The following is a 14,124-nucleotide window of genomic DNA, read 5'->3' on the forward strand; positions in this document are numbered from 1 at the left end:
GTGGTTACTTCAAATAGTGGCAGAGACTTGCTTTAAGCTCCTGAACAAAATCTAGAAGAAGGGGCCCTTCCTAACCCACTGTTTCCAGAAATACTCTTTTCTTACCAAATAAGAAGCTTCCAGGGTATAATTTGTTCACATATTTATCCAGTACCCTTCTTGGCCTGGTGACATACTTACTAACTATAGCTAGGTCTTTTTCCAGGTGCTAGGGATAAAGTTGGTAGCAAAACTGACCCTCAAGGAGTTTACAGTCCCAGAGACAGGCGATAAACAAGCAGTTAATGTATAATTTAATGTCATGTAGCAATGCATGGTATGAAGGAAAGTAAAGCAGGTAAGTATCTCCAGGAGCTTATAGCCCACAGTGACTTCCTCTAAAGTTTTTGTGAGGGTTGTTTTAAAGGCACTGATTCACTCAGTTTTGAAAGGGAACCTACCAGCTGGGGAGGTCTAGGGAATGCAGAATGCTTGTAGTTGGAAGACGCTGCGAAGAGGTCACTTGTCAAGTTAGTGGATCAGACGTAAATGGCTTTAACTGTAACTGTAGAGCATACACTCTTTGCAGGGCACCTCTCAGCTTTTAGGCAGAGAGTGAGCCTTGCCGCCCAGAGGACCTTTAAGTACATTTATTATTTGTTTTCTTTGTCCTCCCTTTATCACCTCCCTTCCATTGTAGCCTGGTTGAACTGTATTGATTTTCACCTCCCTCCTTCCCCTTTGTCTTCTTACTGCTTGTACTTATTAACAAGAACTTTGAACTTTTCTACTTTCTTTTTTTTAAATGGGTTTTATATCCAAATTAACACCTACAGTACCAAGGCTTCTTCTGGGGCTTTGTTCTCATCTCTTTCTAGCATTAATTTAAGGAGAAACCAAAGGCTATTATAGCCCAAGAATGCAGGGGGCCCTGGCTCTGCCTCTGAGTAGCTCTGTGTCTCTGAGGTAAGTCACACTGTAGACATCAGTTTCTTCTGCAAGGTGAGGCATTTGGATCAGATGGCCTCCAAGGCCTCTTCCAGCTATAAAGTTCTGTGGACATTCCCTGTCAGGTCTGTGTCCGTGTGTGTGTACACTCTTTGGGGCCTGGGGCATCCCACTGTCCATAAAGAACTTACCAAGGCACTTCTCAAACTCACATCTGTGGGACTGAGTGTTTACTATTCTGACAAAATATACACTCTTTTACTGATAGTGACTGTGCTCTAGGCTAGAATCAGTAGTTACCATAAACAGAAACAAGGTGTTTGCACTTCTACCTGTCCCAATGATAGCTACACGTACCTACTTACTCCTGCACATACCTCCTCACCCATCCCCCCACACACAAATGTATCATTTCCTAAGCTACTCATTAAAAAATTATAATTGTATCTTTAAGAGTTAATCTTATTTTGGAACCAGTAGGGCATAGGAATGTGAGGATGGTCAGACTGGAGAAAAAATGCTGCTAATGTTTTATCCTCTGTTCTTGGGCTCAGAATGAAAACTGCTGCTGTCCTATCTAATCTGCTAAATTAGAATCTCATGGAACAAGCATGAAAAGGGAGTCCTTCTCCCATATCTGAAAAAGAATCAAGCAACTTTGCTTGGAGAGCCTTCCCACTTTTATTTGCCCAGCTTTCCCAGTCGGAGGTAATGTTAGTGCAGAAGAAGGCCAGAGAGAGAGAGAATCTCAACTCTGTTTTTAAGAAGAGGAATGTAGGAGGGCTTAGAACAGTGTTGGTGATGATCTGCTAGGAATTAGTGTACCTCACACTCGAAGTAGAAACTGACTGGCCAGAGGAATTTTTAAAAGTCTTTGCAGCATACATTAAACATAAGTGATTGAGTTGGTGGCCCTAGTGATGGCAAAGGCAGCCATAGAAATATTTCTTTGAAAGTTTGTGATGCTTGCTGAATATGCAGAGTCTCTTCATCTTTAAATCCTTATTTAAACATAATTTACAGAAACTAAATCAGTTTATATTGAAGCTAAATTCACAGTCAAATGCAAATTAACTAAACTCTAAAAATCATTTAAAATTAATGATATGCCCAAGAGGATAAGGTGTGTTAGATTTTTCAAAGATAATGACTGGCTGTGTGGGTAACAGATCTCAGTTCTTGAAGCAGGTTGAGACCAATATTGCTTTACATCCTTTGATTATTACTTTACAATATCCAGTCTTTTATAAACAGTTCTCTTCCTGCCCCGCTTCCTTTTTCCCTTTAATAGGAGGCTGTATTTTTTTTCTCTATTCACCTTGTAAAAGCATTCACTTTGCCCTGAAGCACTAGATATACACAGAACATGACATAAGAACAATTAATGGAATTTTGTTCTTCTCCCCCATTTTCACTTTTTTTTACCTCAAAATCCATTTATTACCAAAGGCACTTTTTTGGAGGGGAAGAGATAGCAGAGAACCCTAAAGCAAAGTTCACAGCGTTTTAAGAAGGCAGATTAATGGGAATTGCAAGTGGACTTGAAAATTGAGAAGCTCTAAGCTTATTTGTATTTTCATATTGACTATTACTATAGACTCCATCACAACATTAGGAAAATATCACAAAAATACCAGGGCTTAACGGGTAAGGTTAATCACCATAGAAAGGTAAATGAATTTATTAATTATAAAACTAATATGTGCTTTATCTGGAGATGTAAACATTCACATTCATTCAATCCAAAACATTTTTTTCATCATGTAAGTTATCCCAAGGACTAAGAAATGCTCACTAAGAGAGCCCACTGTGAGATAATGTATCCACGATAAATCTTTTTTAACTTTCAATTTTCAAAGGGGTTTTAATGGGTGATTGTTCTTTGAACTATGCTTTAAAGTTAATAAATGGAAAAAAGTGTGGACTGTTGAAGTGTGTCACTTAAAATTTTGTTTTAAAATTGATGCTTGCCTGTTTTACAAAAATAAAATGCAGACTCTGGGAAACAGCTGTTAGGGTTTGATAGAGGTTATGATTTTCAACAGTTGAGCTATAGTTTATGGTACAGATGGTACTTTGGGTATAGCTGAAACAATAATTGATGGTTTCTGTTTCCCTCCTCCTCTATTAGATTCAAAAGACTGGAATACCTTTTTCCCAAGATAGGAATTTTTTCAGTTTCCAATTACAGCCTATGTCAAATAAACAACTTTTCTGTTGCATATTCTGTACTTCTCCAGAGCAACCTGGGTGTTGCCCCCTCTTCTTATTATGGTAGGCTTCCCTATATTTGAAATAATAGTTTTGAGGAAATGCTACTTCTCAGTACTAACCTGCAGTTTATAAAGACCATCTTCAGGCCAAGTAACATATAATTTTTCTTTTAGAATACTAAAACCAAAGCCTTGCATTGCTTCAAACAAAATTAGCAAATAAAACTCCTGTGAAGCAAAAATGGCAGGCACTAATGTCATATACTTTAAAAAAACTCAACCACAGGAATTACTAGGAATACAGATATATCCCAAATTTTGAGCAGGTAAAAAACTATGTTTCAAATGATAAGTAAAACATAGAGACTATTTTAAAAGGGAAATAATTCTTTCACACATTTTTTTCCTTAAGTTTGTTTTACAACATATGTTCGGACCAAATAAAGTTTGAGTGATAAATCATTTTTTCATCTCCTATTCCAGTGTTTTAAATTTGACATAGCATATTTTGTTTTTAATTCCTCTGCTGATTTTTATTCTGAAAAGTAAAGTAAAATATGTAGATTTTCGGCATCTGCCAGCGGTTCAATTATCATACTATAAGGGTTCGTTTTTAGCAATAGTCTATTCAGGGTTTAGATGTAACGAATTATGGTTCAAAACGCCACTGATTAACAAAATTCTTCTATAAGTAAGCTATATCTTTTAAATTAGTATTTCTACATAATAAACTATTGTCCATCATGTTACTGTAGAGGAACTAGCTTTATCTTTAATTTGCATTGCAGTTTGTCATTTACCCACTGACTAGAGTTGAATTAAAAAGTTAGAACTCAAAACTGTGAGTTACTTTCTTGTGCTAATTAACATTTGCTTTTAAGACAGAATAGCGTTTGTAGGATTTTTTGAAGCTTAAAAAGTGCTTTACTTTTTAAGTTAGATTCATCCTAATTACAAGATGTATTCTTAACAGGGGTTTTCTAGTCTTTTATATGAAGATTTACAAAAGAGGGAGGGCATTGGGGGGAGAACAAATCCACTACCTTGTGGTAGTGTTTCGCACTGTGCTCTTGTAAGACTTAAAGGAGTTTGAGTCCTAGGAGAGGTAAGATCAGGAGATAGAGTTGTTGTGGTACAATATACTCTCCCCACCCTTTCCCCAAAGATTTCTCAATACAGGCAGGATACCATGTATAGCTTACTTGGAAGGCGTCTGTAATATATAGTCATCCCTCACCTCTCTACATTTAAAATTAAATCCCAAATCTGTTTTCTCTATCGGAGAAAACTTTTCAAGTTTTGTGTGAGTTGGGAAAGGTTTTGAACCTAGAGTTCATTGGACGCGCTTTTCGAAACCTGTCCAGTTCGTGATGCTGATAACTTTAAAAGCCACCTACAGACTGCCTAGCTCTCAGACAGCAATCCCCTTGCTGGAGCTGAGCGGCTCTCCCGGGCTTACCTGAGTCGCCTGCGCTGGGGCTGGGCGGGGGCCGGGCGGGGGCCGCAGTCGCGCGGCGCTGCGAGCGGGCTGTGCGCGCTCCGGGAGTCGCCCGAACAATGCGAGCGGGGCGCCGAGCGCGCCCGGCCTATGGGCGTTACGTCACTGCGCTGCCTTATAAGGCGCTCCGCGTGTGCGGCGCGGGCGGCGGGGGCGCCGGTGACAGCCAGATCCGCGGCGGCGGCGCTGCATCGCCCCCCGGCTCCGCCGACGCTCGGACCGTGTGAACGCACCGTCGGTCCCGGCTCCCCGCGGAGGGGAATGGGCGGCGGGCCGGGGACGCTGGCGCCCTCCTGCCGGGCTAATCGAGTCATTGGGGGTCAGGGTTGATCCGCTTGTAACTTTTCTCCCTCTGGGGCTCTAAAGCTTCTGTTATTGCTTGGGATTCTTAAATACACATCACGTTATTCTTATTTATACTTTAGTAAATACGTTTTTGTTACATTTGTTTCTTGGTTGCTGGGGAAGAAGGCGGCAGAGGGAAGCCAGAAGTCTCAGTCTCTCTTTTTTTTTTGGAGACATCTCCGGGAGTGATTTAGACTTCAGACCTTCTCTTTCCTCTTTGTAAAGAGTAGGGGTCCTCAGAGGATAGTATTTTATTTCCTGATGATGTAACTACCAAACAATTCTTCAAGTGGTGATGGGAAGGCCAGATGAAATCTTATTTTTTTCAGTGTTTTTCCTGAGAGAACCTCCTTGTTCCTCATTTCTGCATGCCTGTGTTTTAACGAAAGTAGTTAAAACTAATCAGTTTATATGGCAGGGAAAATGTTTATTAAAGAAATGTAATGTTTTGTGCAGTACTTTGAAGACAAAGTATAAAAATAGAACTTTAGAACCAGTTTTAATTCATCTGTTCTTTTCTACCAGCACACAAAATAAAACAAAAAAGACCTGAGAAGAAAAAAGAAACTGACAAAATATGACTGAATTAAGCCTGTTACCCTTTACTAGGGGGCAGATTTACTTGTATAAATACTTTTTCTTGTAAATGAGAATTAGCCTCCTAATTGCTTTGCACAGCAATAAGAGAAGTAATCTCTAAAGTCCTAGCCAACTATATGAATCTGCTAAGTAAATTAGAGACGTGGCTGCCTCATTTGTGAGTTTCAAATAAACTGAGTAGTTTAAATAACTTGAGTCTATTTAATTTTTAAAATTACATTAAAATAGGATTGCTTCCTATTATAATGTACATGTCTGTAGAATTATTGTTTCCATATGTTTTGTCAAACAAATAATGAAAATAGTCTGCCTGTTTCTTTTCTTTAGTGTGGAGTAGAGAAAGACTGGTTGCAGAGAATTTATAGTTAGCAAAAATGGCATGGAGAAAAGATGCAGGGCACAAAAATAAACATGTATCATCTTTAATAAACTGTGGGCTCACTTTAACAGTTCTTCTAGATCACTCTACCTGTCTACTGAGATGTGTATTAAACTAACCCCTGCTTTTTGTATATACTGTTTTAAGAGAAGTGAATGATTATACTCTTCAGCTGAACTTAAGTTTTAATATTTGATTTGCAGTTTTGTATTAACATTTTAGATGTTGGTTTGTTAAATACACTTATGAAGTGTATTTAAATATTTTTAGTCTCCTATGCTTGCCTTGTACTGATTAAATATCCTTTGAGATTTTTATACTAGCTTTGATTTATTACAAGTGAGATAAAATGACTGTTATGAAAGTTGCATGAAGCATAAACACCTGAATCTCAGCTCCAAACTGGTAACATAAAGTACCTCTACCCAAAGCTAGCATTTTTGTAACTTGTTCTGCCTTCTTTCCCCTCTGATGGATACAGAGGCTTCCTAACATTTGACACTACCATTTATTTCTTTCTTATACTTTTGTACTCATGCTTTGCATTTATGTTCATGCTTTTGACTTCCCAGTTTCCCTGTAAAATATGTCAGTATTATTTCCCCCTTTTCTTTAGCTGAAGTAACTGAAGACTAGAGAAGTTAAATGGCTACAAGACTTGTCTAGGGTTCTTGAAGCAAGAGAAAAGAAGATTAGTACTCCTACTTCCGAGTTCCTTGCCTCTGCTGTTACTCGCTGAAGCACTGGCCTCTGAAACAGCTATGACTCAGCGTTCCAGCTGAGGTCATGGTATGTGGCCACTCTCTTCAGGAATCAATAATAACTCTCATTTGTTGAGCTTTTAGTTCATACCAGTTGCTGTGCTTAATGCTCTACATGCACTCCATCGTTTAATCTGCATAACACATTTTGAGGTGGTTTTATCTATACTTTTCAGATGATGAAACACATTTGGAAGGGTAAAATTGCTTGACCAAGGTCACACTGCTGGTAAAGTAATGAAAGCAAAAAGTTGAACCAGTGTTATTATGTATACAGCCTTAGTCTTGTCTTCTCTTAAGGATTTGCTCAGAACCTCTCAGAGGTGTTGCTAGTAAAGAAATATTCTGATTTAACTGAGAAGTTTGTGTCTTTATTTTCCAGACTGATGTTGAACTAAGAAAACTAAAACTCACACTCTTCATAGGCCACACACCAGAGCCACCCTGACTGTGTGCTGAGTAACCCTAGGGAGTGTTGTTTACATTGGAGACATTGTGGATTTGTATATTTACTAAGATAGTTTTCTTGAGGATGTTGGCAACATGTTCTAATAAAGTTAGAATATTATAAAAATTTTCCAACAGATGAAAGTCAAAGGTCTTGAAGAAGCGGAATCTTTATCTAACTCACACAAGGGCACCCTGGGTTTTGTATTGCACACTCCAGCCAGCCATTGGCATTGTGCTGCACTGGCCACATGAGTAGATTTTTATCTCCTTTCCTTTTCCTATCAACATTCTCTTTGCAATGCAATTTTTGTTCTCTTAGTTTCTGACATATATTTATTATGAAAAGAATAGAGTTAAGACCATTGTGCCTCAGTCTTGGCTGAAAAAGTTTTACTTCCCTTTTTACTGAAAATTTTACTATCCAGTTGCTATATGACTCTTCTCATTTTATAATCAGGAATTTCCTACAAACAAGTATACCTGCAAATAAAAGTCCTTTCTATAATTAGTAAGCTGAATTTATGATCTAAATCAGCAATAGCTTTAAGTTATCATTTGGAAATGGCACAAAGGAATTTTTCTACCAAGCTAATTGCTTTCTAATGCAGAAGAAGGGTTTGTAGGTGACAAGGCTGGAAACTAGGATGTATCCATTTGATTGAATGGTATGAGGTCTCTTTTGTTAGATAGCCAAAAACAGTTGAATATCAGCAGTTTCCCATGGTTTAAGCTATTGCCAGGAGGTTATTACAATGACCACAGCAACCAGTGTTAGTAGTAGTGTCCACAATTATTTAACTGCTTTAAAATAACATTAATGTGTTACTAAGCATGTCAGAGTCAGTTTCTCTTTGTGAAGTGACTGCTCTTATTTTCTTTCTTGTCCTGTCTCCCTGCCTTTGTTTCTTCTTGTGACTGGTAAAGTCTTTTGGTCATCTGAATAAGTGCCAGAGAAGCAGTATTCATAATTAGCTGAACCTTTTCTAGAGCCGCCCACAATTTTCGCTGTTGGTTCTTTCATCAGGTAAGTGGCAATGTGCACTGCTCTCTGGAAGCTCTGCTGCAAGTTTTGGGATGGTAACACTCACTTTGCATGTGACTTGTTTGCTCCTTTGCCTCTAAAAGAGTATATGTGGAAACACTATAACATGCAAAGAAAAACAGCAATTCGTATTATGGGTGTGGTGCTGTTATGAGAAGCTGAACAGAGTGGGGATATAGATCCAGGATGGCATGGGGAGAGGCAGAATGCTGTGGTCCTGCATTGCATCAGCCTGCAGTTGGATTGGCCAGAGTGTGAGCCTTTGGTGCTAAGATATTCCTCCTGACAGAACAGTCTAACATCTCACGCACAGACTTCTTTTTTTTTTTTTTTTTTTTTTTTGCGGTACGCGGGCCTCTCACTGTTGTGGCCTCTCCCCGTTGCGGAGCACAGGCTCCGGACGCGCAGGCTCAGCGGCCATGGCTGACGGGCCCAGCTGCTCCGCAGCATGTGGGATCTTCCCATACCGGGGCACGAGCCCATGTCCCCTGCATTGGCAGGCAGACTCTCAACCACTGCGCCACCAGGGAAGCCCCGCACAGACTTCTTGAAAAACAGCTTTGCCTCTGAGCATTGGGCAAGCCTGCCGTAGATGTGGAACTGATCGCTTCTCTGCTTCTACACAATTTTAGAGGAAGGCTAAAGAGACTGAGCACCACAGGTGGGCAACTGTGGAACACAGAACCAAAAGGAAAGTCTGAGGGTGAAAGCAGCTTCTCTCCATGCCAGGGACAATCAGTTTTCTAACCTACCTCTTCCTTTCACTCTTCTTTCTGTTCCCCAGGTGATATGTGCCTTGCTCTGTACACGTAAATGCCTGCATGAAATATACCACATCCCCAGGCAGCACAGCACTTACACCGTGCACCGAGAGCTTAACCAGCAGTTAATGGGCTGCAGTGAATTTGAATTTACATACAGACTGTCTCACTCTTACCTGCAGCCCAGATCTCCTGTCCCAGGCCTCCATAGTCCTTGACGTTTCCAGAGGCTCCTCAACTATTCCTATTCTTACTTTAGCTGACTTTGATTTTATAAAGGTACCAATCCCCTTGAGAGTTAACTTGGGCTGATAGCAACAGTGTCAGTGGTAATGTTAGGGAATGGGAAGCCCTTTATTAACATTAAAATGAATGCTATTTTGTGGCTTTAAAAATTAACTTAAAAATAGTTCAGTGCCCATGTCATAATTTGGAAAATGCAGAAAAGTCAAAAAGACATTTTACAACTAGTTCTACCACATGAATACTGCCAACTATTAACAATTCCATGTACTGTGTTTCCTTTTGGTCTTTTTCTAAGCATTTGTAAAACATAATTGTTTTCATACTTTGGGCCATAATTGTGTATTGTTTCTTTTTACCTTTTTATATTCATGCTCCTGGCTTTTCTATAGACATTGGGTCATTTAAAAGCATATATTTGCATATTTTCCCTAGAAATGATGGTCATAAAGCCAACCACTGACATCACCATGGTTTTTCTTCAACAAGTGAAACAAGGAGGTCCATATTTAATGGAGACTCTTCTGTTGATCAGAGACCTCCTATTCTTGGTTTACGTGGGATGCTATGAGTTGACTATGGGACTCTAGTGAGCATGCCAGTAGGTGAGCAGAATGACTTGGGGAGAATGAAGGATTGATAATATGACACCACCATAAGATTATTAAATGGGAAGCAGGAAAAGTCTGCTATTTAGGTCCAGCCCATTTGCTTATTTATTCCTGCAAACATTTTGTGTTTCCTTGGTAACTAATAATAGTTTTGTGAAATTGTTGAACTCACAAGTATTGCTGCAAGAGTAAAAAAAAAATCCTCGAATCACAGAAATTAGATGGAAAAGACCTATTAGGTCATCTTCTTTGTCCCTTGCCAGTACAGATTGTTCTTAATACTTTGTTCAATCCATTTTTTTAAAGGGACCTTGTAAACTAGTTGGTACTCCATGTCTTTTTTAAGTAATGCGTTTTAAAAGAAACTACTCTGACAGCTTTTTCTGTATAGTTGTGGAGCTTGATTTCAGGCTAAATATTTTTGGAGGAAGACCTATGGGTTCAAAGTACACATGGAGACTTCCCTGGTGGCGCAGTGGTTAAGAATCCACCTGCCAGTGCAGTCGACGCGGGTTCGATCCCTGGTCCAAGAAGATCCCACAAGCTGCGGAGCAACTAAGCCCATGTGCCACAACTACTGAGCCTGCGCTCTAGAGCCCGCGAGCCACAACTGCTGAAGCCCGCGTGCCTAGAGCCCGTGCTCTGCAACAAGAGAAGCCACAGCAATGAGAAGCCCGCGCACCACAACGAAGAGTAGCCCCCGCTCGCTGCCACTAGAGAAAGCCCATGCGCAGCGACAAAGACCCAATGCAGCCAAAAATAAAATAAATAAGTAAATAAAGTACAATTGAACAGGTTTTTTAGTTGGAAGTCATTGGAACAGTTTAGGATGTTATTGGAATAGTTGGCCAACTAAGGGTGAAACAAATGGGTGAGTTGAATTTATGTTTTCTTTTATCATTGGAAACTCAAATATAACAATGCATGAGGATAAACTTTTTTTTTTTTTTTTTTTTTTTTGTGGTACGCGGGCCTCTCACTGTTGTGGCCTCTCCCGTTGCGGAGCACAGGCTCCAGATGCGCAGGCTCAGCGGCCATGGCTCACGGGCCTAGCTGCTCCGTGGCATGTGGGATCCTCCCAGACCAGGGCACGAACCCGTGTCCCCTGCATCAGCAGGCGGACTCTCAACCACTGTGCCACCAGGGAAGCCCGAGGATAAACTTTTAATCATATAAACTCATTGAAATGGATCTAGAAGGCCTAAGGAAATAAAGCATTTAGGAAGTAAAAAAAAAAGTGAGAGTAAATGGTTCATTCTAAGGTTATTTTTATGAAAGAGACATTTTATGCTCTTCCCACCTGTCCCTGATTCTGCTTTGTCCATTATTTATAGTTGATTATTACTTGATGTGAAGGTGGCTTCTAGTTGTAAAATCCTTTCCCTCAGTCAGGCAACTTCTTCCAAACCCCAGAAGGACAGAATAAAACTATCTCACAGAGCAGTCAGTGATGGTGTTATAGACTAAATGCTTCACTTCCCTACATTATGGCTAAAGATGTCTCCACTGGGAAAAATGACGAACAAATTAAGAAATAAGAAATGTGCCCTTGAGTTTTATTGTGAAGGATAATCATTTCATAAAATCACATTTTATAGTGTAAAAGACCTTAAAAAACATCTACGCTGCTTATTACCACTCTTTGTTCTCCCTTTTTAAGTAGATGAGATAATTGGATCTCGGAGAGGTTAAAAGGACTTGCCCCAAGGTCAAACAGTAAATTGCTGATCCAGCCACTATGCCTTATGAGTCTGCATGTCTCTTCTGGGAAACATGAAAAATCAAAAATGGCTAATTAAACAACGTGATTAGAACTGTCAAAAAGAATGTGTCTGAAATCCTAATTAATATTAGTGTAATGTACCTAGGTTTATACTAACTACAGGACTAATCTGGAACATTAATGAGCAAGTTATCCACTTTATGGATTAAAAATGCAATATTTTTGTTGCATTTCTTTTATTTCTTTTTTTAATTAATTAATTTATTTATTTATTTTTGGCTGCATTGGGTCTTAGTTGCTATGTGCGGGCTTTCATTTTAGTTGCAGCGAGCTGGGGCTACCCTTCGTTGCGGTGCACAGGCCTCTCGTTAAGGTGGCTTTTCTTGTTGCGGAATATGGGCTCTAGGTGTGCGGGCTTCAGTAGTTGTGGCACAGGGGCTCAGTAGTTGTGGCACGTGGGCTTTAGAGCGCAGGCTCAGTAGTTGTGGCGCACAGGCTTAGTTGCTCCGCGGCATGTGGGATCTTCCCAGACCAGGGCTCAAACCCATGTCCCCTGCGTTGGCAGGCGGATTCTTAACCACTGCAACACCAGGGAAGCCCTGTTGCATTTCTTTTAAATTAAAGATCTGTATATTGCGGTAATCAACTCAAGCCACCAAGGTTGGTAATGGGTTGACAACTCTGGTCAAAAATTTAATGGAGAGATCTGAGCTTTTAATATTAATTCTGTTATTTAACAACATTGTCTTGCATGCTTGCCAGTTGGTTATTCTGTATATGAGAAATCCTTTTATAATTTATGCCACTAGGCATCCAATTTACATCATAAAATACAGGTTCGGGAGGGAGGTCAAAAGTCTTGTGTTCACCCTTAAATAGAAATCTCTCTCAAGTGAGAATTTCACCCTTCTTCTGGGAGTTGGTGCATACACAGTCAAGTTGTCATTAGTCAGAGCTGAAGAGCTCCAGCGATTTGTTACTTCCTCAACAAGTCCATTCCATTCTGAACTAAAAATTGGCTTCCTCTGGCTTCCACTGACCTTCCTTATCTTTCTGTGGAGCCATATTGAACAAATACATTGCTTTGACATGACAGTTTTTTAAATATTTGAAGACAGTTTGTCCTCAATCGTCAGCTGTTCCTATTTGATATAATTTGAGTCCTTTCACACCGTGTCTAATGGTTTGGTGCTCAGAATGAACAAGTTACTTCCGAGTATAGTTACTTCCCCTTTATATATAGACTCTCTCTGTATGTGTGTGTGTGCGTGTGTGTGTAAACCTAAATTTTCTTAGCATTTTAGGCAACCACATCAAACTACTGTGTCATTGAGCTTACTGATCACCAGCCTCCTAATGAAGAACCACACACCTAAATATTTTCATCATGCACTGCTCCCATGATAATCTGGGTTAATCACTTCTATCCTATGTTGGTTTTGTTTATATTATATCTTTGCTATAATAACAACAATAATATATAACACATTTATTGTTTAATGGATGCCATGAACTGTATGCTTTACATATAATATCAACTTTGATCCACATAATGACCCTGTGGGATAGATAACTGAGGAACAGAGAGGTGAAGTAACCTGTGCAAGATCACAGAGGAAGTGAAGAGTGGCACCAGGGTTTGAATTGCAGACTGACTTCAGCAACTTCTGGTAGAAATCACACTCAATGTCTTGTAGTAAAATTTGGTCTTGGGGGTAAACAGTACTAAGCCTGGAGTCATAGAACTTTGTATCTCTCCTATCTGCCACTTACTTCATTATGCTTGCACCATGGGATAGTAGAGTGAGAATGGATCTTGGAGATCACCTGGTCAGCTTCCCTCATCTTATAACTGAATAACTGAAACTGAAACTCAAGCTGTGCAGTAACCTGTTCAGGGACACTCAGATGGGGCAGAGCTCAGGCCAGTGTGTGGTGCCTTTTCTGCTGCAGAACTCTGAAGTGTTTCTGCTTTGTACAGTTTCTCCTCTCTCTTTTCTCTTCTCCTCCCTCCCCTCCCTCTTCTCTTTCCTCCTTCTCGTCTTCTTCTCTCCCTCTCTAATTATTTACAGCACTATAAGCATCAAAACAACAGTAACAGTAATAGAAATCACATTGAAAGGATCACTTAAAAATCCTACCATACTGTGTTTTAAACTGTTTTCATTTATTGCCAACTTCTGAATCTGTATGTTCTTTATCTTTTCAGATTATGACATAGATTTAAGAATCCTATCAAATATATTCTTAAAATCCCTCTGACTTAAGTTTCATGGTTCAAAGAAGATTTAAGGAGTGGGAAGGGAAGGGAAAAGAATTGCTGTCATTTATTGAGAGCCTAATATGTGATGATTATTCTGCCCAGCCCTCTACCTTGATCTTTCAAACCTCCTTCCCTCTCTATGAGATTCTATATGAGGACAAGCACAATGCCCTGCACATAGTGGGCATTCCACAAACCTGCTGAATGAGGAAATGACTGCAAAGAAGTGCTTTGGATCCAGCAAGAAAAAGAGATGATGATCATGTACATACTACTCCCACTCACTGACTATTAGCTTTTGGTCCATT

General features: G+C 39.8%; 2 protein-coding genes across 3 annotated transcripts in view; one reads left to right on the forward strand and one right to left on the reverse strand.

Moving 5' to 3' along the window:
• The window catches only part of FILIP1L (filamin A interacting protein 1 like), a 31,217-nt gene extending 26,484 nt beyond the window's left edge, over nt 1-4,733 (reverse strand). The window contains exon 1 of the mRNA XM_081235231.1: nt 4,600-4,733. The gene's annotated coding sequence lies outside the window, so the exon portion shown is untranslated. The remainder of the gene's footprint in view (nt 1-4,599) is intronic.
• Nucleotides 1-14,124, forward strand: part of CMSS1 (cms1 ribosomal small subunit homolog) — a 396,516-nt gene that overhangs the window by 52,121 nt on the left and 330,271 nt on the right. The gene's annotated exons all lie outside the window — the stretch shown is intronic.

This window comes from Mesoplodon bidens (assembly GCF_964165515.1).
Source record: "Mesoplodon bidens genome assembly, chromosome: 5".
Classification (NCBI taxonomy): Eukaryota; Metazoa; Chordata; class Mammalia; order Artiodactyla; family Ziphiidae; genus Mesoplodon; species Mesoplodon bidens.